Source organism: Phaethon lepturus, unplaced genomic scaffold (assembly GCF_000687285.1).
Source record: "Phaethon lepturus isolate BGI_N335 unplaced genomic scaffold, ASM68728v1 scaffold8363, whole genome shotgun sequence".
Classification (NCBI taxonomy): domain Eukaryota; kingdom Metazoa; phylum Chordata; class Aves; order Phaethontiformes; family Phaethontidae; genus Phaethon; species Phaethon lepturus.
This window is the reverse complement of record NW_010526925.1, coordinates 33,889-40,616: the sequence shown is the minus strand read 5'-3', so window position 1 is coordinate 40,616 and position 6,728 is coordinate 33,889. Positions and strand designations below refer to the sequence as shown.

The 6,728-nt window shown below is 33.5% G+C and overlaps 1 protein-coding gene across 1 annotated transcript in view; it reads left to right on the top strand.

The window, feature by feature from the left end:
• Positions 1 to 6,728, top strand: part of RFX3 (regulatory factor X, 3 (influences HLA class II expression)) — a gene marked incomplete at its 5' end in the record, with an annotated part of 29,883 nt that overhangs the window by 6,294 nt on the left and 16,861 nt on the right. The window lies entirely within an intron of this gene.

Below are 6,728 nucleotides of genomic sequence, written 5' to 3'. Positions count from 1 at the left end.
GGGAAAGAATGAAAATCAGTACCTTTCTTTGAAATTAATTTCTCTTTGACTGATGGCACTAGCTTCCCCTATTACCCTAAAGTGAAATATCCAAGATGTGCGATTTCATGAAACTCATAGGCAGAACAGCAGCATATCAAACAAGAGTTTGATATAAGCAATCTTTAGAGTCATTACCCCCAGAAAAATCCAGTTGAATGAACAGTTTGGTATAGTGTACTAAGCATATTTTGTGGCCTTGGACACAGTTGGGGTGTGGAAAACACAACTTCTAACTTTAACTTCAAACACAGATAGCACTTTAATCTGAAATTATTTTACTATCACTTCCAGAAGTAGTTACAGCACTAAATACGTATTCATTGTAAGATATATAGTCTTAACTATCTTTTACTGGTCATAACACAGAAGCATGAGGTGTCTCCCAATATGATCATGTAGGAAATTCTTCTTAGAAAAATCATTGCAGGATTATATGGTAAGAAAAGGTGATAGATATTTACAAAATCTCCAAACAAGCTTATTTTACCTACTCAAGCTCATTCACTTACAGATTTAATTCACCCACACTCAAAATCACATGTATGCATGAAGACATATGCCACAATGTTCTAACTAGAATTGTTTCTATGACATTGTTTCTGGAGAGATTATGCCAATTATCTAATCATCATCACCTCTCTTGTTGTCTTCTTGATTCACAATGACAAAGCGCTTTTGAATTTGCATTATATAACTCTTAGGAGTGGGTACTACTTTTCTTTATTATTTGTTTTATTATTTTAACACCACCGTATGTCTTAGGTAGTTCCCTTATTTTCCTTACCTAGGTATGTTTTGTGGCATTTTCTTAACATTAGCTTTATGTGAGCTAGTTCACTGATCATAGTTGAATGAAATCATACATACGTCATTGTGAAGCAGTTAGTACATATCTTTCCTTTAACCCATGTTTTGCCTGTGCACAGACATACATGCACAAGCATGTTGCCATTTATACTGAATTCATACCAATCTTAAGGTGTGCTGTGCGAGTCTGTAAAGATGTTGATGAAGGATGGGAACCACAAAGCACTGGGTAATTATGCTGAGTAGGTAGCTGTTACATGAAAAATATTGTGCTGTAGTAGAAAAGTTGGTTATGCATTATCTTCAGTTGAGGCTAGCAGTAAGACAGAGGAGACAAGGAAAAGGAGAGACATGAAGCCTCTATCACCTATCTGCAATATTGACTGCAGAAAAGACCACCGTGTTGTTACATCGTAATAACAACAATGGCTTTGTTATTAAATCCTTAAAAGCAGCTGTCCCAATATACCTTCCTAGATGAAGCTTTATCTCTTTTCTCAGGAACTTGCATTACTTAACCTTCTTGTCTTTTAAGTCGAAAGACAGGCTGATCTCTTTACAGTGTTGAAATCTTGTGATGTGTGGTTAGGTACCCTCGAAATAGGAGCATTGTTCACATAGTCCTACGGGTGTACTATTCATACAAAGTAGTTCTGAGGATCTTTGTTCATCCCTTAGTTCAGGGTACACAAATCTCAGTAAAATATTTGCTACCTTTCCAAAATTCCAGCATCCTAAATAAATAAAATGCAGAGATCAAGAAGATATCCATACTTTGAGAATTCCACTGTGAAAAATGTGTATTGTTTCTGCTCTGCATACCATCAAATATTCTAGCAATGCTGAATAGAATATAGAAGTTTTCAGAATGAAGATGTTTATCCAACATCATATTGGAAATTTTCATTGAAAAATGGAAATGGAGCCACTGTAACTTATTCATACTTATCTAAAGCCACAAAACGGTATTTGAGAGATTTTTAAGGCCAAGTGTGATGATTCCAGAACATTTTTGTCTTATTGAAATGTGCTTATCATAATAATAATTTTAGAAAAAGGTTTAACAAATTTATTAAATTATTCCACAATCTAACCTGTTTACTTCACTACAGCTACCATCTAGCATGCAGCAATCATGAGCTTTGGTCCATTCTTCTCTCTTTGTAGCCTTAATTATTAATTTTAGGGTAGTTTTTGGTCAATGTCAAGGTTTATACCACATTTTTGAAATAAAATGTCTGTATAATTTGCTTGATTAATTTTAATGGAAGCTGAGATATGCTTGTGTTCTGTAGCCCTCAGAAGCTAGGGTTTTTTTGGGAAAAAGAAATGCTAACTATAAAAATGGCTTGACTTAAAACTTCCAGTCCACAAATTGAAAAGTGAACTTGTATTTTTGAAGTAAGATTTCTTCCACGTTTACAGAACATGCTTAGTATCTAATTTCAATGTTTGATATATGTTTGTATGTATTTTTTATTATAGTTATCCTAGTGTATTGAAGAATTCTAGCAGGATTTATTAAGAGATAAGTAAGGGACTGAATACTATTATTTGCATGATTAGGGTAACATTGCTCTTTCTCCAGCTTTACTAATGTTTCTAAAGTTTCCTTTGTCCTTTAAATCAGTGGTAAATTGCAGTCAATGTACTTTTTCTGTGTATTTATACCAAGTGTACCACCTGTATCAGACACATATAATTGGATAAACACTTCTAGTCCTTTTTGGCAAAGACTGTACAGATCATTTTTCTGTATTCCTTTTCTTAATTTGAGTGTCATGCACCTTTCCTGCATGTGTAACTTGAATATCCCAAAGTGCTCTTGTATGTTCCTGTTCAGAGTTTGCTCTGGGCTTGAATTCAAGCGTTTGAAATTTATCAGACATAATCTCAGATAGAAGGTAATACTGTTAGTTGCTTAGTTGTGGTTGTGATCAGCATGAACTGTGGGAGTACTCTTTCTTTGTTCCAGTAAGAAGAAAAACCAGAGTAACTACAGATCACAGATGCTAGTAGTCTTATTTTCCAGCTGAGACAGTGATTTGGTGACAACAACCACGTATCAAGAGACTTAAAGCACCTTTGAACTGAAAAAATGCACAGTTAATGATTAGTCTTGGCTGGAAGATAATAGCTAACACCCTGCCTTTCAGCTGGACCTGCTGTATGGCTCAGACTTGGTCTGGCTTGCCTCTGTCATCCTTCTCCTAGATGTTTTCCAGGGTAGGAAAAAACAGTATATGTTTTTTATTATGGTTATATTATCCATTAGTTCTGGATCAAACACATTCCTGACTAACAGTGAATGGACATCAGAGAAAGATTGTTAGGAAGAAATAAAGTAATATCCAACCCAAATATTGTGCCAGATACATTTGCACAGTTTTAAGTCTGGCACTAAAGACTTGCCACTTCAAAGTACAATATTATTATGAAATTTCTTTGCCATAAGCACTCTTTGTTAGACCATTTAAGGGAAATGTATTAGATACACAGTTACTAAAGTCAAGTACCATTTTTAGCCTGTTTTTATTTAGCTCTTCAGGAGCAGAAGCTTGTGGCTCAGAAGCTGAATTATCTTTATGGGTTAGTCTAGGAAAATTAATACAAGCATATTTGTCTTTTCTTTAGGGCATTCATAACAATGTGTGTTTTTAATTCTATTTCCAGAAGTAAACCTTCAGCTTTGCAAGTTAATTTCAAATATATTTTTCAGTTCTTGCACACAGCGATTATACCTTTTTGCTTTTATTTATGGGAGCTGAACATTCAGCTAAGATTTTTTTTAATAAATACAATAATTGTATTGTTATTTACTGTACATTATAACATTCTGCTAACACATTTTATTGTTCTCATGAGAAATTATTAATCACGCTTTCCTATATTTTCCTACTTATTTTATGTAGAAAATAATCTGTATTTTTCTACTGTTCTCTTTCCTATATTCTCATGTTTCCTGGATATACTGTTCAGTCAAGCATTACCTTTAAACGAAGCTGCTGTAAGTCCAAAGCATCAAGTATTTATAGATCTTTTTAAAAGGGGCTTGGGTCTATGGACAGCAGAGAAATTACACATTTTTATAGTGATGTTCTTTTTGAATTTAGAGAGCAAGGTATCATCCTCCAACAAATACTGACATCTGTAAAACTGGGCTGCAAGTTTGTTAAGGCACAATATCCTAAAATGATAAGAAGAGAACTTCTGTGATAAACTACTAAACAACTTTCTAATGGAGAAAAATTTTAGAAGAAAATAATGGTCTTTCTCTTGAACAAGCACAGGTATTTTGTGTATAGTATGGTTATGATGCTGAGGTGATTGTGGCTTAAAAAACTAAAATTTTTTTAAGTTCTTTTTACTTCTAAAAAAAGAAAGTTCTGCTTAGGCTTCTAGGTTAGATGCATCTCAACAATGCATATTGGACCGAGGAGAGAGATTTTAAAAGCACACATTAAATTTGCATTCCTTAAATTTCTTTACAGTTTTACCATATGTGATTTCAGATAACATTGCTTTTACTGAAATATAGCCTCAGCATTACTTTTGAGGCTTTATGATGTATGCACAACATACAGGGTTTGTTTTCTTCAAATACTAGAAGCCAATTAGTACAAATTCGATCTACACACCAAAACTTTCTGATAGCATCCAAATGCTTCTCAGGTATTTCTTTGCTCCTTGCAGGTTTTGCATCTTCAATAATTTTTTTAAGCATTTCAGTTTCTTCAATTTTTATATAGTTAACAGCTTTCGTATGTGTTGCCTGTGGTGTTGCAAGCTGTTTGAATCAACTTTTGCTATCTGCTAATTTTAAAAGCTGGTGTTTCCCCACCCCTCACCCCTCTCCCAGTAGCATTAATGGCAACATTTTATTTGCATGCAGTAGTAAAATGCTTTAACATACTTTACACATTGTTATGCATAAGATCACCATTTTGGTACATAGTTTGGTACATTAACTCACTTCTCACAGATGTCAGTGAACTCCTAGTGATAAATCTCAATAATAGATTTGAAGTAAATAAAATGGAAGTGTGTCCTTAGAGCTTAGTTCTGTTTCTTTCTAGAGCCCTTACGGTTTGTTTCTTAGCAAGCCAAAAGGATAGAAACCTTACTTTTTAAGAAAAAAAGAGAGAATACTATGAATTGCATAACAGCATGAGTTGGATTTTTCAGAAAAATACTAAATTCTAAGACTTAGAATAAAATCCAAATAGTGGCAACATGGCAACAGTGCAAGCAAACAATAAAATCTGCAGAAAATTCAACTGAAAAAACTGGTCTCTGGTTTTTGTCTGTCTTGTGACTTCGTCTATCCATTTTGGCTTCTCATAGTTTTGATAGTTTTCAGCTTGTTTCTTTTCCCTACCAATTTCATATATGTATTTCAAACCAAGAAGGCATTTTATTATACTTCCCTTTTCTGCTCTATCTTACTAATGAATATGGATTGTTTGCTGCGCATGCCTTTTAATCATGAAGTTATTAATCTGTTCTGCAGTGAGAGGGGAAGTTTCTGCTAATAAAGTTGTGTCACAGTTACGCTATGGAAGTCATTGAAGTTGTATTCTAGATTAACTGCAAAGCAAGACCAGCACATCCAGCATATCATTCAATGTCAGTGAATTACCTGATTTGATATTCTGATTTCGGTGGTTTAGGGTTTTTTTTATTTTCATAGCTTCGCACAAATCGAGAAAATGTCTGTTGTTAACTAAAGACTTTTTGCAAACTTTTATTGTGTTTATGCTAAGCTACATAAAATTCAAATTATGTCCTTTCTGGATCAAGTATCATTAGAAATCTGTAATATTCATTTAAGGTCAGTTATTTTATGCTCCCAGTCTCCTAGCACCTAGTAACTTAAAAGAAAAGGGTGAAAGATGAAATAAGGTGTAAGTAAAATAGGGAAATAGAGTAAAAGTCTGGATAATTTTCTTACCAGTTAAGAAATGGTAACTATTTTTTCCATGCACCAAAAATTGCTCAAATTTAATTCAAGAATTCCGGAGAGCTGTTTGATGTCTAAGCTGCCAAAGCTCTACTTGTGCCTAAAAGACAGCAAATCTGAAATTGTTAACCACTGTCTGCTTATGTTTCATCTGAAGCTCCTGAAAAAGATTTTTTTTTTCTTCTTTTTGTTGTTTGGTTTTATTTTGCAAGTGATTTTCTAATGCTGTTGAAACTCATTAACTGCTGTGACGAGTTACCTGTCACAGTGCCAGAATTAAGAATTTTACCCAGCGTATTTTATATAAAGCACAGCAGAGTACTCAAAAGGATTAAGTTGCCTTTTATACTTTAATTAAAAGGTTTTTTGCATAATTGAAAAACTATTAGATGAGTGTTACTTTTTTATGTACTCAAAACATTTTGAATCCTATTTCATGAACTGAAAGGTCAGTAAAATAATACATTTTACAGAGAGTAGTGGAACGTAAAAGTATAGGTTTAGATTTACAAATATTTCCAGAAGTTGTTGATCTGACTGGCATTTGTAATTATAATGTATAATGAGAGAGAAAATAAGAATTCTTCCCAGATGAACTGGATTGCAGGTAGATTTATCAAGTAATAACAAGCTCATCCAGAAGAGTTCAGTGCTACCATGATACCAGAGATGAAGTTTTATTCTTTATTGAAGTTGATTAGAGTTTCACTACTGTCTTCAACAGGCATGGGATTTTACACTGGACCATTACAGAAGGTGAAACTTGATGTAAATATCCTAGAGATAGGATAGGTCTTCTTTCTTCCCAAGCATTGACATTTCTGAAGTTATAAAACTATTTGTTAATCAGGCCAGGAGTCTTTCTGTTTAAAATTGTACTTTTTGTATATCTTTTGTTATTGTATTATTTAGATTCATG